Below are 19,875 nucleotides of genomic sequence, written 5' to 3' on the forward strand. Positions count from 1 at the left end.
TAAATGTTTTGTGTGCAAGTGGTTGGTTGAGTTCATAAAAAAAATGGTGTTATATTAGCAGGGCACCCTGATAACTGAGCCACTTTGTTGTTGCACATCTGTGGGTGTCTGAGCACACGCATGCATGCATATAGTGCGGGCACACACACACACTTGATTTCCCTCCCTCAGAGCATACAGGCTGCACTCTCTGAAGTGGCTGAACCGGGTGTAGGTGCACTGGAGGAAGATTGATGTGCATCTTGTGGTGATTTTGAACGAAAGGGAAGTTTTGTTTTCGGGTAACCTTTATAACTTTGTGATATGTGTTTAAATCTCCATGATATTTGTGTGGTAATATTACAAGGTCATGCAGAAACAAAAGGCTGTAAGTTGCTTTTTTCTCCCCCACTACAGAAGCAGACTTTGTTCTTTCATAGTTAAAGATTAGACAAATGCAAACACTGAGCATTCACACCTAAATTTGCAGGGTAACTGCTGCACAAGCACGCACACACACACACACACACACACACACACACGCACACACACACACACACACACACACACACACAAACACACACACGGCCCTGTCACCTGTTGACAACTGGTTGCTCAACCTTTTTTTCTTTTTTTCTCCATCTCTCTCTCTGTGTCGGTTGATCTCTTAAAGCACATTAAGCCCTGAAATGGGCAAACGGCCCAACACAGCTCAATCTCCTCAGCTCTCTGTGTCCTCCCATCATTTCTTTAAACTAAGGAATGCGTAGCGCACGTACTGTAGGGATGTAAATGAGCTCCTATGGACCAGGATGTACTGGGGCAAGGCCACGTTCACAGTATATAATCTAATCAAGTGTGTGGTTATTTTAACGCTCTTAATTATTTTGACAGCTAGAAATTAGTTTTATCAAGTGTTTCTTGGGGTCAACTTTCATATTTCTCTTTGATCATTTCATTTAATTTAACCCCTTTGTCAGCAGTATAGTATTCTTGAGCAGGACTTCAAGCTGCATTGTTATACACCATGGTTCATTGGGCAGTGGAAGGCTTCCCCCAGATGTCGCCCCTTGTTTTTCTCCAACAGTGTTTTTCTTAAAGGACTTGTGCCCTGTCTTTATCTTGGACAAAGGACAGACTGTCCTTTTATAAGTGCTTTATGGCCGTTATAGACAACCTGTGGAGCATCTGAGGAGGCAGCAACGGACCACAATAGTCACCGTCCTTGCCGATCTCATTCACTGCATTCATGTTTGTCAGAAACCGCTGTCAGCTCTCGCCTATCCCAGACAACAGTGACCTCATAATGGTCCCAAAGGGGATTGGACCCCTTTTATTTCCTGTACCCATGAGTGCGTGCACACACAAATATAAACAATCGTGTGTTCGTCCCACCCACCCCCCCTTTTTTTTGGGTGGCTCACACTGATGTCAAGTGTTAGGTAACCATTACTGCTGCTGTCTTGACCTTTCAACCCTGGGTTCTTGGGAGAAGAAGGCCTGAGGGGATTGTTGAGCTAATAGCACTTCTCAGATTGTGTCTTAGGCTCAAATGGTCTCCGATATTCTCTTTTGGTATATTTAGTTTTATTGCGTAGTAGTCCATGTTGGGGCCCGAGTCAAACCTGGATTTGATCAGTATTGATCTGTTGATGTATCACAGTGAACATCTTGGCTGCGGAGGAGATCATTCTCCTTACATCCTCTTAATCAAGGCTCTTCGCTGAGCCTGTCCAAGAAGTGCACAGGTGCTTTTATTGTGGCGAACAGAAGGCCTGAGAATGTTGCTGAAACACAAGAATGCCCTGATAACTCTCCCGAGATGCACTCACTTTACACACTCTGCTAGCCACAACACTATCTGTCCTCGTTCCCTCTCCCCTTATGCTGGTGTGTGTCTGTGTGTGTGTGTGTGTGTGTGTGTGTGTGTGTGTGTGTGTGTGTGTCGGGGGGAGGGGGGGTGAATAGCTTAGGGCTATGTGTTCTCATTGTAAAAGCTCTTAGTTCAACTTCCAATCAAATATTACTTAAAACTTTTCTCTCTGTTTTCTATCTGTCAATATCAAACCACACATAACAGTTGTACAGCGTAGTGCTTCTCTATCGTTGCTTTCTCTTTTGTTTTTCGGCGTCCCTGAGCCCTCTCCAGTCTGTGACAGCTCTGTGTTCTCTTACTAAAAAAATTAGCCCGCAGTGCTACACAGGAAACCCTTGCATCACCAATTTGTTATTGTGGTTGCAACACAATTAGACTCCCAGACCGGCTTTTCCAGAGCTGACAGTCAGACCCATTATCTAATGCCAAGATTCACCAGCACTTGGCTGGCTTGTGTTGTTAATAAGCCGCCAGTGTCAGCTGTCGAGATAATGAGTGATTTTGCTTATTCGCCCATGTAACGACCACATTCTTTTATCAGCTTCTTCTTTCTTTCTACCTGCTAGGTGGGTCTCACAACAGCCAAAGTTAAAGCTTGCACCAACCGGCTATAGGTGGAGTTGTGTTGTATCATTCGGTGCTACAGCGGAGCAGATTCCCACCCGAACGATTAGGCATGATTGATGCTATAGCCTCTTTTTTTCCACCTCGACTCTGATCTTTTTCCTTATCCGCAGTGAGCGGGACGGCATGCCGCTACACGCAATCACACACACACACACACACACACACACACACACACACACACACACACACACACACACACACACACACACACAGTCCTCCCCCTCATTCCCCCCATGGGGATTTTTTCACTGAGCTTCCATGCCTTTGGTTTGGCTCTTAATCCCATTCGAGGAGCTGCATAGCTCAGCTTTTTTACTTTTCTTTACTCTTCTTCCTCTTTCAAATGACATAATTAGATTCCAACTGTGAAACAAGAGCTTCAGCTTTGTGCCTATTTTATACGTGCACCCACTGACCTTCCACTTAAAAGCATTCCTGTGAAAACCACTTTATTTATAAGGAAAGACAAGTGGGAGGCACAGTTGCTCTTGTGCAATACACCGTGGAGTATTGGGCGTGATGCACTGCCCTGTGTATGGATGTGTGGCTTTTCATTCATTCTCTCTTGCCACATCGTCATCATCATCATCATCATCATCATCATCATCATCATCATCATCATCATCATCATCATCATAAACTGATCCAGCAAGTAATCGTCCTCTTTTCTGCATCCATCCCTTGTCTGTGGCATTCTTTTGGTTTCAAATCCTTATTTGGCCACGAACAAGAACGCACATTGGGAAAGACAAATTACTCCCGCTGGGAGTCAGGGGACAAACATCCTCCTGTCAGACTCCTGTTCTCCATTTTTACCGTCCTTCGCCCCAGGTAACCGTTACATGATCGGTGTTCCAACAAGCGACTCCACCCTTGAGCTGGGGGCGTGGCGGTGATGACACACACGTGACCTCTCACCTGTGAGATCAAAGCAGGACATGGGGTTTCACACACACGCTCAGCGGAGAGAAATGACCCTGAACTCTTCTACACATGACTTATGACCTCCTGTTCGGATGGATGGGGCAGTTGGAGCACAAAAGAAGGCATGTGTGGAAGAGAGCTCTTGTCTATGTGGCTCTGAGATGCCAGTATATCTTAGTTGCTCAAGTCAAAATGAACATAGGTAAAGGGGAATAACCACAATAACAAGCGCATGTGTGTGTGTGTGGCGGAGGCGTTTTAAACAGCTGCAGTCTGCATTGATGGAGCCTGTGTGCTTCAGTCCTGTCCGCAGCAGCTCATATGTTTTCCTGCAGTGTGTGTGTGAGATATGCTGCCATTCCCAGGCTTGGCACTGTCGGTAACTGATATTGGGAGATCCCATTCATTCCTAAGATATCGCACAACCCTGGCTTTAAACTGCGCCCCTCTCCACATTCCCCTCTGTGTCCTCCCTCCTGCTCCTATCTCACTGCTCTTTCCTCTCACCCTCTGAGTCATTGTCTTCCCCCGTGTCTTTTCAGTCTTCCTTTGTCTCTCTTGACCTTTCCAAAGAGTGCCCCCATTGCTCTACCGTGTGTCTGGAGAGAGTTTGCGTCCCGCCGCGTGGTTGCGGAAGCTAAATCTGTCCCATAAACTTATTCGATTACTGCCTTTCTCGCTTTCTCTGTCCGCCCACATGCCTGTCTGCATGCCTCTGTGCCCGTATATTTATCTTTTTTTGCATGCGTGAGGAGAACCTGTGCAGGTTGTAATAACTGTGCCCTCGTCTCCATGTCTCTGTTTGTGTGTTCAACGAGCGGGAAAGGAATCGCGTTCATGCTTGATCTCGTACATCCACCGTGGGCTTTAATGTGCGGGTCTGTGTGTAGCATGTGTGCCTCCGGGCTGGAGACTGGAGTTTGAAGTGTAAATGCCGTGGGGGGATCAGGACCGGTCGGTCGCTGTTTGACTCCACTGATGTCTGAACACTCAATTACAGGCTAGAGAGAGGATTGGACATTTCAGGATGTGAGGCTGTCTGCCGATACAGTCACTGCCTGTGAGAAGGAGTCGGTGATTGTGTGGAAGGTCGGGGTCAAACTTCTCCTTTTACCTCGACTTTACTTCGTTTGACTGGAAAGATGCTTAGGTTTCATTTGTGTATTCTTTATTCCTAGGGACAGAAGTTTTAACACACCTATCACTGTTTGTTTAGCGTTGTCTGAATCTCCCAAATGTGTACACCTGAGGCTACTGGAGCCATCTTTCCTCCCACACTTGTAATCCATGTGCTGCTTTTATCAAGGTCAGTGTTTTGCTTCCAGCAGGAAATCTCTCTCTGAGCACCGGGCCTGTTTCCGTCACTCGGGCTAGAAAGCGAGGTGTTTTCCCAGCATGCAAGTGTGCGTGCTGCGGGGGTTGTTTGTTTGCAAACACCCATGTTTTGTGTGTCCGGGTTTAGCGAGGTAGAAGTGTTGGTATTCAGAGGGAGGTTGTAACTTTTTCCCTCGTGATGTGTGATTATGCGTGAGAGTTTTTTTTCTTTTTTTCCGCTAAATGTGAGTATATAAATGAGTTTGTAATATATCCTGTCCCCCTCTGTCTCTCACTCTCACACACACACACACACACACACACACACACACACACACACACACACACACACACACACACACACACACAGGCAGGGTTATCTCTTGTTTACATGCTGCAGGACAGTGATTTCCCCACTCAAACTCCAACAGGTTTTGGGTGGTGGAGGGGTCGTACTTGATTGTAACTCGACACACCTCTCTCAGTCCCCTTTTCCTTTTCATTCTCTCTCACTCAGACGACACAGTACTCCCCTTTGTCCCGCTCACCGAGGAGGCAGGGAGAGAGCATCGCGGCTCGCCAGCGGCTCACGAGTGTGACATTACATGCGTCGCGATGCGCGGTGACCAGCTGCAGGAATGTTAAGTGGTGGTGAGGTCGGGGCTGAGGGTGTATACAGCGCTATGTAGCCACAGTGAAGGACAGGTGTGACAGCGAAGGAGAAGAAGGCAAAAGAAGAGGAGAAAGAGGAGATGATAGGGGGACGGTTAGAGCCTCCGTCCACTGGGCCCCTGTTGTGGCTCATATCTGATTTTGATGGGTTTACACAGTACAAATAATCAAAAATACGTCATCTTTATGTACCAGTTTGTCTTATTTATGTTTCTAATGTTTAGGCTTTGACCCTTGGCCCTGCCAAGCCTCTCTGGCAACAGTCTCTTGTGAATGACATGACATTTACTTGTTGTCACAGCAACGTGGATAAATTTAGACAACGTGGATAAATTTAGACATGTGCGTTCAAATACCAGACATGTGTAGGTTACATGCCATGAGGTCAGATTGTTTACTGATGTACCAAATCACATGACAGTTCCCATGTGGTGCACATGGGAACTGTCATGTGACTGTGTCAACACAATGAGCCTTAGTTTCATCTGTTCTTTGTCTCACTGGTTACATAAAAATCACAGTTTGCTCTTTAGCTGCATAATTTACTTTTCAACTGTTAGAAACCAGACTTAAGCCTGAGGTGTCCAGGTTGTTCTTCAGTCTAGGCCTAGAGGCCGGAGGAAGCCAAGTGTCCATCACCCGGACTTCAACAATGATGGACAACCGGCCTGAGGCGCTGAGGCCTGTTAACTCGGTGCAGTCTTGTCGAACTATTCTTAAAAAACACAGATTAGGAACGTCAAAGACTTAAGAGCACCATTTAATCCGTGGCAGAAAGCAATCAGCAGCTGTTCTTCAGAGAGGATTGTACAATGTGCACTGAAATACGTATAGTGCCACTACTTCGAAAGCAAACCTTGTGTCTTAAATTCATACTTGTTTTCACACTATAGGTCTTGTACGGATTGTAAAATATTAATCAGTGAGCTTTAGAGGTGCTGGTTGGTGTATTCTGTTACAGAGCCAGGCTAACACTTTTTTTCCGTGTTTATGCTAAGCTAACTGTCTGCTGGCTGTACCTTTTTATACCTAGCGTACCAATGTAAGAGTGGTCTCAATCTTCTCATCTAACTCTCTGCAAGAAATCCAATAAAGGTCCCAAAATGCATCCGTTATTACATTTAATTCTTTGTCTTTTCTATTGCTAACTAATGTATTATTGGCTGTTTAATCTATATTTGAGAGAAGTCCGTTGAGAAGAAAAAGAGACAAAGGCGGAAGAGCAATATACTTTTCTTTTTGTACTTCCTGCGTATTACAACCTTATGTCCATTTAAAAAAATCAAATACTTTGGTGTGTTCCCTGCAACCTCTGCTCTAATCCTTTCCTATGTAATTACTTCTGCCACGAACTGTAACTTCATATCTCAGCCATTATTAAGGACCAACCCTCGCTCTCCGTGTATTCGCCCTATATGTAATGCTTTGGGTACGGTCCTCACAGCTATTAAGACTTGGCATTGGCGCTGACAATGCAGGTATTAGGCTGAAATGTCAAACGGCTTAAATGGATTGAGTTCACTGGCACAAACAGACCCATATCTGTTCAACGGTTATGTCCCATTGCTTCATCCAGATTTAAACAAAAAAGGTGCCCTTTTGGAAAAATTTGTTATATCGACAAAAATATCCTTTGATACAAGAAAATACTCTTCATGATTTTAGAAAAATAGGTTTAAGTAGACTAGAAACGTTTTTTTGAGTTAACATTTCTGTCAACGCGTTTCCTGAAAGCTGACACCATTGGCCTTCCGTATATACTTGATTGGGGTTTAACACTGCGACTCCACAGAGAGACTTCATGCCAGATTGTGTTCACAGAGGTTTCCGTTTTTCGTCATTTTAGCGACAGCCAGAGAAGGAGCTGGTGACAGGCGTAATCCTGACAGTTAATAGCCTATGTGTGGGAACTTGTTGATGCACGCTTGGCTCTCAAATTGTTGCCCCTTTGTGTCTTACTATCTGTCAAACAGCACTCGACTTTCCCCAAATGTTATCTTTTCGATTAAGTCGCAATCGTGTGTAGACTACAGGTGGTGTATGATGCGTCTATAGATCCTGCGTAGAGGTATTACTGAAGTGCCTGGTACCATATATACCATGATTCATCCAATACTTTGATTTATGACCAAATAGCCCTGCATTTTTGTCAACTGTAGCTCGCTACTTGGTCCTCAGTGCTAATTAGCAACTATTAGCATGCTAACAAGCACGCCTGCTAAACATCAACAGGTTAGCAGTGAGTCGCTATGAGCGTATTAGCATTTAGCTCAGAGCAGCTAAGTACCGCCGCACAGAGCTGCTCGCGTGGTCGTACTGAACGTTTTATTTGCAGAATGGATTCTTCTCGTCTGCTGTTAGTGTTTGTGACTCTGTTGATCCCCGGAAGGTCAAAAGGATTTACTGTCTTGCTCAGGGGCACTTCAGTTGCCTGGATGGTTACTGTCATGAGGGGATTTGAACTCTGGAAGAGGAACATTTTGGGAATAATCTAACCCATCCTACCTTTTTCCCCCAATGTGTCAGTCACAACTGCTGTCATCACGGGTGTCACCTTTCAACCTTGTGACAGTTTCTGTTCCGCTCTGACAGCACTGTTCCTTTGTCAGCTTTTAGGGGAAATATGTGTGCACTTATTATGCATTATCACACACATATAAGAGCGCATGGAGCATCGCAGGCAAAGCGAACACCACACCCTAGGTCACACTTGGCTCCTACGGGCGGAGCGGCTTAGGCCTCTGTAAGCATTTCAAAGGAACAGACCAAGGCGTGCGGATTGAAGCTTTGTATGATTTATCCAACACCTCCAGGCCTCGTCTTTTAACAGAGAGGGAGAGACGGATACCTAGATGTAGGGAGCTTCGAGGTATATTGGGTTTGCTCTGCCTTTTGAGAGGGTGTCAAGACGCTTCTTTGAACTGAGACATCCTCCTGTTACATTTTGTATGGGGGACACATACAGATACACACAAAAACACATCCATAACCTGTATATACGTAAGCATCATTTTCACTTGCACATGCAGTCATCGCCCTCCTGTCCGTCACACATGATCCAGATCTCACACACACACAAACTGTGGACTTTTCATGCAGCCGCCGACCTCTTCCCCTGGAGTGTTGAGGCCAAGTTTCACAGAAAGATCCCTTCCACCTTTTATAGGGCACACAAAAAAACTGCCTCACCCTCTACAATTACACGTGTATCAAAGTAATGGCTTTGTGTAGATTTTGTCATTTATTCAATGTTTATCATTTATAATCTATAAGTTATTGATACATACTTTAATAACATGATGATATACAAGTAGATTTCAAAACATGCCAATAACTTAAAGCAGAGCAGTATGATTTAATGCCCTTTTCACAAGAAATAAGGTTTTAGATGGTCCATATTAAATCCAAACAATCCTGCCAGTTTTGCTCATACTGATTAAGTTATTAAGTCTGTATGTTTAAAGATAAACTGGACCCGATGCCGTCCTCGTCTTCATCACTGTTGAAAGATGTCCAGCTGCACTCCTGACACCTCTGTTAGGCAGCAGGACAAGGACCCACAATGCCTTCCTCTGTCTCCGATCATCCCATGTGATGTTTTGAAAATAACAAACATGCTGCAGCCCACACAATTAAATCAAATCCGGGGTTACAGGAGCTGTTGGTCAGTGTGCATGAGTTACTGTGTGTATTAGATCAGGTGAATGTGAGGAATCAGATCCTACTCATTTCCTGATGTCTCTTCAGTGAGAAGAGCTGTGAGGAGGAAACTTTCCGACTCTGTGTTGAAACCTAAAACATGTCCAGAGACCTCCACTAGACTTTGTGTCAATGCTAATGCACTTCAACAAAGTGGGATGTCGGCCAACGTGCTTGTACGCTAGTGCGTTAGAGACTAATGGAGAAACTCACTGCCCGACAAAAGACGCTCCTCACGGCAGATAGGCTGCCGGAATCAATTTCCATGTTGATTTAGCTCAGTGGATCATGGAGCCATCCATTATTAATAGACTCTTGTAGATGAACCTAATGCAGCAAGGCGAGACAGGCCCATGTCCCTTTTAAGGAAGAAATGTGAAGTCATTGCATTTACTGGTTAGGTTCAGTCATTTCTTCGCTGCAAGGAAAAAGACACATTAACATCGCAGCCTCGTAATGGTGAAGGAATAGTATCCCCATATCCTCTGAAAGATCCCATCAGACAGCACCGTGGGTTCGATTCCAACTCATTCATGAGGAGCAGGGACAGGACGAGTCAAGCCCCCGTTTAACATCTGCTTTCTGTCAGGCCGAAAAAAAAATGACCCGATGAGACGGTGCAGGTTCAGGGGTCGTGACCTCTGATTACGGTCACTTCACCTTGGGCCCCCCCCAGGTCACACAGACAAAGTGGAGGGCTTAGATTTTAGCAGCTGAGGGCTCCATTGTCTTATCTGAGTAAACCTCCACTTGCTGCAGGGTCATCTGGACTGTCGGTCCGTCACAGATAACGTGCGTCTTTCTTGGGGAACGTGGACAGAGACAGACGCCCTTTTTCAGACGTGGAATAAGTTAACATGGTTGGTTACATGCGTCCTTTAACGTCATGGTTTTTAGTCACTCAGTTACTGGCTTATCTGGGACTTGAAATGGATCAAAAAATATATTTGTATTATTATTGACGTTTAAATTAAAGATTAGAGAGTCTTGTTTAACTTTTGCCAATGTTGTGCAAGCAGAAATAAAATATTCTAAAATATGGGCTGAAATAAAGCATTTTGACCTATTGAAGTCTGACTAGCAATGAAAAGGTGTCCATTTAAACAAATGTGTGGATTGGAGCTGTTTGATCCAGAGCTGTGTGTGGAGTCAGTGTTCGCTATCTTTCGCTCACAAAGCAAATATTTGCCCATTCATTCAGAATGCAATATTTCCATTTATAATTGTTTACTGTACTGTTTAATATAACAGGCTTGGTAGTCAGATACACAGTTATCATCATTAATTCATGTGTGTGATGTAATCGCTGCACTCGTGGAGTTTCATATTCAAACTCTAGCCGAACAGGAACACTTGATGGTTCGACTGAAATAATGATTTACAGCTTGTGTCCCGGTGAATGAGGACATTCATGTTCCCTCTTAATAAGAGCTTAGAAACCAAAGTAGGTGGGAGATTCACATTTCAGTCTGCGGTGACCGCGCCCACAGACCGTCAGCCGTTCACAGAGCTGACAGTCAAGCCTTCATTTGTATGTTTTCTTCCATTTTCCAATCCATTTCTTTTCCTTGTCTCCCCCTATATTAGAATACAGTACTCTTACCGATAAGCTGCTTTCACATGAAAGGCACAGGTGAGGAAAAGGCTCAGTTTTAACATGTCAAAAGTGTCTGTGAGTGTCTTCAAATGCTGATGGCCTTTCTACAGCCAGCTCTCACCCCAGCCGGCAGCTTTGTCTTGTTTGTGTGAGGTGATTGTCTCAACGTGTCAAGAGTCACACAGGTTACAATGGGCTCACAGGACGAGGCATTTCAATTTGGGGGTTCAATGGGGACCTTTTATTACAGGGATCAGAGGGACGTTGAGTACTTTTCAGCACATTTCTTAGGGAAAGAAGTGGTTCGTGACACTGAAAATAAGTTTTAAAACTCTATTTTTAGCCCGTCTTTAGCTTTTGGATGTTTCCCCATGAAACATGATTGTGTTTTCTATGTAGACTCCTACTGAAAAACGGGCGCCTTTGTTCAAAACTTTTTTTTCTGAGCCCAAAGTGAGCAAACCATGAAATAAAACATTTCTTTAGTTCACCAGTTTGCAAGCTACTTATTCACTTATTTTATCCCATTTTCTAAAACTCTCAGCATGTTTGTTGGTCTTGACAAGCCTTCAGTAAAGTCTGTGGTCCCATGTTGTGAGCTGGTGCTGAAGGTTTTGTGCAGGATCAAGGTTCCCACATTTCTGGAGGCCCCTCGGTCGTGGATCCTGAGTGCTTCATGTAAGCATTCGGCTGGGTTCTCAGGTATTCCGTCGTTGGTGTTTCGAGCCCCCTGCCATACATCTGATACCACATGTGGGTTGTGGCCTGGGTGTGAGGTAAGGTATGAGACTTGGCTGCTTCCAGTTTAACTTACAGAGGGTCTCCCGGGACGACAGCTGGCTCCCCATGCCTGGCATACTGCTGCTCTCCAACACATTCATCACTCCGTATACACACACCTATACGTGTGTACATTCCTCTGGCGATGGAGAATGGCTGCCCGCTGCTCCCAATAGACATGAGGGTAGGCTCGGTTTAAATGCTGTACAAAAGAGATATACGTCGGTATCTGCCGAGTTGTAAACTGTTTGTGCCGAGAGGATAAACTCTGATATGAGTTGAGGCCTGTCGGTCTTGTAAGACAGCATCCATAAAATGAGAGAGGTGAGCTGTGGTTAGTTGTGGTTTGGCTTCAGGGCGACTGGGACAATAAACCTTCTGGCACACACACATTATTTATTTACACGTGTACATGTATAAACAGTCAGTCTTTTATTCCCATCCATACCTGCTCTGTGCAGTCACTCCGTCAGTGGGGGCTGATAAAGTGGAAATGGCCTATTATTACGAAAGCGATGACAGCAGCCGTGGCCTGCATACCTCTGGCATTGCGTAAGTGGAGCCTGTATCGGACGCAAATAGTTTTACACTTTTTATTCCCCATCAATATCTCTCTTATTCCCCTGACCAAATGTCCATAAAACTAATTCCATTTCCATCAGCCGCAGCTGGACTTTGAGTTAGGTGCTTATTAGCGAATGTTAGCATTCTTAACTAAGGATTCGACCATGGCTAACATCATACCTGCTAAACATCACACACACACACGCACACGCACACGCACACACACACACACACACACACACACACACACACACACACACACACACACACACACACACACACACACACACACACACACACACACATACTCTTATCATCATCATTCCCTCTTTTTCTCAGGAGAGCTACAGACCTCCCACCTGGATTAGACCACATGTGGTGAGGTGGAACAGATACAGGATCAATAGAGAACACACAATCTGACACACGTATACACACAGGTATCTGACTTGAAGTCACTTCTCTTCCTACTTAAAAGCCTCAGCATTCCAGCCTCCACCACAGGAATGAGTTCACCTGCGAGCAAAACCAAGAAACTCCTATATAATTGGAAATGCATGTGCTGTAGGGCTTGTGCACATGCATGCAGTGGGGTTTGACTTTCAAATACACACTCGAAACACAAGGGAGCACGTCATAATTTACTGTTTCCTCGCCCTGATAACCTCCCCCCTGTATGGGATCTGTGATTTGCCAGAACAAAAATGTCAAGATGTAGTCACAAAAAAAGTAGCTGTGTCTGAGCCTGTAGCGTGAATGAAATGACAGGCAGAGAGTTTAACTGTGTGCTAGCAATACAATGTTGAGGGAAACACAATGATTTCGTTTTGCAACATAAAATCTGAAGACATTAGTAAGTAAGAAACTGTTAGAATTAGGGTTGCCACGGGCTGACAGTAATTGCGACCTTATTTTGTCAATTTTCAGCGTCGGTGAGAACCGTTAAAAAATGTGTGACAAACTCCTGTCACATTGTGATGGACAGGAAGGTTTTGTGAATCGTGATTGTTCATTAGCGTTCCTGCAGATCAGCTAAGAATTACATCGTGATAGGTTCACACACAAAAGCCCTGTGGGTGATGCCGGATTATGAACTCTATGACTTCTGGGCAACTCATTCAAACCAGCGTGGGCTATAATAACTTTTTAAGCAGGAGAAATGGGGTTAGGGTTGGGACAAGGCCGGATTGGCAAGGAGAACACTTTGACCAAGAAAGGGTATCTCTGTTTTCCCATGTATCCTCTATTGACCTCTTTGACTTCTTTTTTTGTTGAGAATTAATAACAGAAAAATACTTCAATCAAAGCGTCATTGCCTAATTTAGAAACTGAAATGCAGAGGTGGGGAGACTCTCCTTAAAGAAACTGGTATTTGAAAGAAACTGATCCGTCTCACTGCCTCCCTGCTTTTCTTTCCCGAAGCTGACTCATTATCACACACCATTCGTGTCACCGAGCACAATGCATTGACATTTAACTGACCCTCTGGGGGAGAAGAAGAGGGGAGAGAGGGGAAGACGTAAACAGAGGAGGAGGAGGAGGAGGAGGAAGATGGAGGCTGAGGGGATGGAAGTTCTGGCTGTGATAAGAGCTGAAGTAAGGGAGATAGATGCATCTTCAGAGGAGGGGAGTAAAATTAGGTGACTTAAGGAGGAGGGAAGAAAGGAAGGAAAGGGGAGAGAGGGTTTAGGAAAGAGGTGGGGGGCATTGTTGCTTTTTTTTACCCTCACATTCTCTCTTTTTTCAGACTTCAAAGAATCTCCCGGTGAGAAGGAATTATTCCCCTCCACTCAACCGTACCGCTTTGTTACACCACTGCTTTCTCCCTACTCGCCCTCCACCTCTGCAACCCCCACGCCGGCCCCGTCCACTTACTGCTGCCAAAGAGCCGGCTCTTGTAAACGGGATGTCTGTGGCTCTACTCAAATAGTGTTACTTTTATAGCCGATGCGTTGAAGGCTTGTCGGTGGCTGTTTCTTTCCGGTTGCGAAAGCAAAGATTCCTACTCTCTGTTCCACTCGTGCATTAGGTTTCTGTGTTAATGTCCCTCTCTCAAAAGCACACAGACCTTCAGGGAATCACTGGGCTCCCCCGGAGATTAACATGATGAAGAGCCCCCCCCAGTAAAACCCAGTAAGGACCTGTAAAACCCGGAACACAAAAAAACACATGTGGCGCACAAACAGTCTTTGTGAAGTGCACCTGAGCTCCCCTCTGTAATCTTCTCTCTACTTTTTCTTTTTTGGTAACCCAAACAGAGAGAGAGCTCGTTCAGGCTGGATCAGTGTGCGGCGCGGGGCCAGGGGAGGATAGAAACATCAAGAGGTCGCAGCTGGCAGCCAGCAGCTGCAGGTGGGCTGTGAGCCCGGCCGGGTCCAACCATCTGCGTCTGTATTAGCACTGTTTCAATCTGCTGGCTGGTCCGGTGGCTGACCAACCGATGGACCGAATGCATGAATGAACCGGTGAATCTGACTGGCTGACCGATCTAGGGACCGAACAGATTCATGAAAGAACTCATTGATTGAGATAACGTTCGGCTGGCTGACCAGCTGGCCCCCAGCGTCTCAACAGCTGATGTACTGTCAGGGCAATTAGCCACACATTCGGAGCGCAATCTCAGCTTCCCAAAGATGCGTAAACGCTAATGAAGGACACATCCAGTTTTTTTAATGTATTTCTTCAGAGGCTTTTGTATGAGACGAAAACAATCGCGCTGGATTACTGCATGTAATCAATCTGAAGTACGAGAAAGGCAATCTGAAGTACGAGAAAGGCAATCTGAAATACGAGAAAGGCAATCTGAAATACGAGAAAGGCGGACCCAGCCACGAGCAATTAGAACTACAACATAGAGAGGTAATTGCAGAATGTGAATACATTGAATTATTATTTCGGGAAAAAATTCCAATCATAAAAAGTTTGATAAACAGGATTTTATTAAGATAAAAATCTAATGCCCACATTAGGCTCAAAGAAGAAGACGTCTTTGAAGACAGCTTACAAGGTGTATGAATCTGGCTGCTCGGCACTTTCTCTTCCGTCTTCGGATAATTGTTAGCTTTCTCGTCCTCTTGACAGCCTAAAAGTTCCGGCTAATACATTAACAATTTATAGGGTTCCTCTAGACTTCCTGGAGTTGACAGCAGGTCTTAAGAGCAAGCCTCCAGGCCTCACATACTCAACGGGAGAACACAGGGCAAAGTAGTCGGGGAGTTTTACCGTGGCTAATTAGGAATGGAAAGTAACAATTATAGCAGCCTGCTTTTGTAAAAGTCATTCTATTCTTTGGTGCTTTTTCCTGCCTCGTGGGTTGACGGCAGACATAAAGTAAGAAATGGCAGGTATTCTTTTCATCCAGTGGCTAACCTTGTAACTAGCAGACCCACCACTTGCTTCGGGGTAGTTAGACAAAAAAAAGGGGAGGTTGTGTGTGGTTTCCCTCAGAATAGTAACATTGTTACTCTTTGAATAATGTTAAAGTGGAGAACCCAAGGGAATACATGAGCATGCATGTTGAACTTGAGTTATTTTCTTTGCCTTGCTTAACATCTTTTTCAATTGTTAAATTGTCTGCTGGTTCAGTGGAGTATTACAAATGCAATGCCAGGGCATTTACTTGAATATACCTTAATTACCCCAATGCTTCAATTAAGGAAGTAATTTGAGTCATCAGACAGAAGAAGAATAATGAAAATGACTTAATGGCTTCATTATCGTACGTTTTATCACATTAAAAAGAAACATAAAAGAAACATGTGTTTTGAAGATCATTTGTACCATGCCAATATTAAGCGTTAACTGTCCGTTCACCCGGGTGGCCCGTGGCTCTCGTAAGGAGGTGGAGTTTGGCAGAGTGCCACTTTAATGCCAGCAGGGGTGGAGGCGAGATGGGAGTATTCAGCGGGCATTCAGCAGGTGTCGGTGGGGTATTCAGGGGTGTCGGAAGGGTCAGTGTCTCCCAAGCTTTGTTCTCTGAAAACCACCCCGTGGACGCACACATCCACACACTTCAACACACACACACAAACGTCTTGGAGATTTGCCCGAGTCTCTATTTAAATTGACACAAGCCTCATGGTTTCCCAGGGCGACCTCCCTACACCACCCCCGCCCCTTCTCTTTTGCCACCCCACCCCCCCCTCCCCTTTTCTTTTTCACCCTGCTTTGTTGAAGAGAGCCAATCATGCGCTGGCTGGTAACTAGGCACCCTTTTTTTATCAGTAACCAGCACCAACAATAACTGCAACCTGACACCTCCTCAGAGAGAAAGACAGGGAGTAGAGAGCTGGAATGAGGCGGAGAGACAAGAGGAAAGAAAGACAGAAACTACCAGAAGAAGTTTAGTTTCATGTTCGAAATATATTTATTTTGTTACATACTGTATTGTTTTCTGTATTTACAAAGATTTTAAGTTGATTTGTTGCTTTTCGTTAAACAGATTTTGCAATAAAATCTGGATATTTTACCACACCGATAAAGTAGTAAAAAGTCACTGAAAGAAAAACATATGTGTGATCAAGGGCCAGGATGAGCGAGGGATATGAGCTGCTAACAGCGGAGAGAGAGAGAGAGAGAGAAAGAGAGAGAGAGAGAGAGAGAGAGACACTGGCTCTGGTGTCGGTGTAATGGATACTCTGGTCCTATTAGGCCATTCATGGCTGGGTAGCTCTTAAGAGAGCGGTGCGGGCCGACCCGTGAGGAGGCTTTTGATCAGTGTGCGCCCCCACCGAACCAACTATTTGTCCACTGTTATCTTATCAAACGGGATCAATGCTAGAGAGAGTGAGGGGAGGAGCAGCGTGTCCATATGTTGTGAGGGTGTGATTGGCATTTGTACATTTGTTTATATGTGTACACTCGTGTTTGTTTGCATGGGCAGTTGGAAATGGGAATGCATGTGTTTGTGTGTCTGGGAACACAGTGTGTGCAGAGTAGCAGAGCTTGACCAACTGTTTACTAGGGCGTGTGTGTGTGTGTGTGTGTGTGTGTGTGTGTGTGTGTGTGTGTGTGTGTGTGTGTGTGTGTGTGTGTGCATTCCTGGTTATAGTTGAGTGATTTTCTCCTTCGAAACCGCTCATTTGACTCTTCACACTCTTGTGATCTCTTGAATAAGGACTTTAAAAAGATCTAATAGTGCTAATATTATGTAGCCACACACAAACACACACACACACACACACACACACACACACACAAACACACACACACACACACACACACACACACACACACACACACACAAACACACACACACACACACACACACACACACACACACACACACATCAATGTGTCCCACTTGACCTCACATGTCATGAAAAATTATAAACAGGTAGGAGCAGCATGACACAGCACCTCATGTGCTGACGTGCATACTGATGATGACATGGCATTTTTCTGTGTGGAAAAATTTAGATTTTCAATGTCATTGTTTTTAGGTGTCATTTATAAATCTTACTTGCACAGCCCTTTTTTATAAATGTGTACTCTTTTTGTGTTTTTTTGTATCTTGATATTGTGTAAATAGATAAAATAACTGAAATCCTTAAATAGATTGCTTATCCTTTATTTGACAGTTCCCGTAATCAGTTTTGTTGTAAGTTTCCTAGTTTTGGAGATGTCAGCCATAGAGATGTCCATCTTCTCTCCAATATAATGGGACTATATGCCACAATATGGCACTTTGAAGAACTGCACAGCAATCTCCCTTTCCACAAATCATGACCTGGTTACTCCCAAAGATAATCCATGGACCACCGGAAACCCTCTCACAGGTCATGATGATGCTCATTCTCGCCCTTGCATGATGTCAAGGCTAATGGCTACCTCCTGGAGGGGATGACAGTACACGCTCTGACTTGTCCTCCAGTCTGTCTTTCCTACTTAAGAGACATGATATAAAATATGACACCCGCCTTTGAAAAAAATAAAAAGATATTAAATTGCAGAAAGCATTCAAAACAAACTGTGATATCTGTCGGAGGTCTTTATGAAAAGAGGATTAGACTTTTAGCACTTAGATCCTAGGGAGATGCAAGAATGATTGATTAAAAGAGACGTTTAAATTACATTTGCAATAGAAGTCTTCATTTAAACCAAGTTGCCAGACAAGAGAGAGAGAAGCAGTTCCTGGATCGTCTTTCTGTCTCCTTAATTTGCCTTCAGACTGTGTGGGGCACCAACTGGCCCACATCTTTGCCTCAAGGCAAGACGTTCTCTATCCTCATCGTCGTGTGAAAACCGATCCAGATAACACCTGGGAGCTGTAAACTAATAAGAGGCCAGTGGAGGGCTTTAACTTGATTAGTCGACTCGGCATGGAGAAGGACGGCAGCTAAAAGACTTCGTGGAGCAGCTGGTTTTAACCGGGTTTTAAAATCAATCACGAAAGCAGCGAGACTGATTTGATAGTGCCCGCACATTGAGAGAGCTAATGGTGCTTGCTAGTGCGCTGTTAGGCCTGGTGTTGCGCAACACAACTGGTTTTATGCTCTGAAATGTTATAATTTAATTGTTTATGTGAGCCAAGCAAGCATAGCTAGCTTGATTATTTAGTGGACAAAGACATTTCTAAATGATTTACACAGGTTAGGTCCCCCCCCCCCCCCCCCCACAACTCGCTCACTTTCCATTCCCACTTTTTTCTGTCCCGAGGGCGTCTTCGCAAGCTTGTTAACAGCAGAATGTGATGTTCGCTACCAGCTGCTGATTCTATCCTCAGAAACCTTGTCACAACAACAAGCCTGATGCCTTTTCTCCATCCGTCTCTGCTTTCAGTGTCATGTCCGCATCTGCACTTCGCCGATCGACATTCTCTGTAGTACCTTCTTTGGCAATAGCGATGAGCTAACAAGCGCCGTGATACCAGGCAACCCTCAGGCAATAACACAAGCCAAGCGTTCATTTGGGCTCCTTTTGCATTGTCTGGCCTCCTCATCCGGGCTCGTTTAGCTTTGTCTGGGCAGGAACAGTGCTCCCATTCTTTTCGCCGCTCTCTCCCAGAGATCCTAAATGGGACGTAGATATTCTAGCCGGGTCGGTTCTCGGCCTGGCACTCGATGCCCCAGAGTGCTCCGCTTAAGCACAGCCACTAAGGGCACTTGTGGAGGGCTTGTGAAAGTCCACTCTGCTTGAAGGTGGAGGTGGAGGAGAAGTCAATAGGGCGGCACAGGCTTCTGAAGTCTCTCGTGTGCCAAGCCAAAGGGTTCACGTTATTGCGGTGTCTTGATGCTTTCTCCATTTTGCTTTGATGGAGAAGATGCACCTTGATTGTACACCATAAAGCTTTCTACACAACTTGTGCCTTCACTTATCCTTTAACTGCATTCCAGGATATCTTTTTAGATATTTTTGTCTGACTTACCCAGATAACAGCAGTACTTTTGGCTCAAGCAATATATGAATATTATATTGATATCCTGATATGAAACTAGATATTGTCTTAGATTATGGATTATCGTAATATCTTAATATGGCTGTGTTCCTTGTTTCAAAGGCTGCAATGCAGTAAAGTGATGTACATTTCTGAACTGAACCAGTTCAAGCTGTTCTATTATTCAGTCAGTATATCCGCATTACTGGTGGTTAACTATAAAAAATCTCATTGTATAAATATTTTGGAAAAGCCCCAATGGTCAACTCTACAATATCGTCGCAATATTGATAACTAGGTATTTGTTCAAAAGATATTGTGATATTGGATTTTCTCCATATCGTCCAGCCTTAGTTTTGGCTTGATGGATCAAATGTGGACACCAACATGGCTGTAGCTGCTGCTCACATTGTGCTTTCGCTACATAGCTAACGTATTTGATTGGCCAATGCAATGCCTTTCAGGATG

At 44.6% G+C, this 19,875-nt stretch overlaps 1 protein-coding gene across 2 annotated transcripts in view; it reads left to right on the top strand.

Annotated features, from left to right (window-relative positions):
- The window catches only part of celsr1a (cadherin EGF LAG seven-pass G-type receptor 1a), a 77,857-nt gene that overhangs the window by 3,777 nt on the left and 54,205 nt on the right, over positions 1-19,875 (top strand). The gene's annotated exons all lie outside the window — the stretch shown is intronic.

The sequence above is a fragment of the Cyclopterus lumpus genome, chromosome 23, assembly GCF_009769545.1.
Source record: "Cyclopterus lumpus isolate fCycLum1 chromosome 23, fCycLum1.pri, whole genome shotgun sequence".
In the NCBI taxonomy this organism is placed as follows: Eukaryota; Metazoa; Chordata; class Actinopteri; order Perciformes; family Cyclopteridae; genus Cyclopterus; species Cyclopterus lumpus.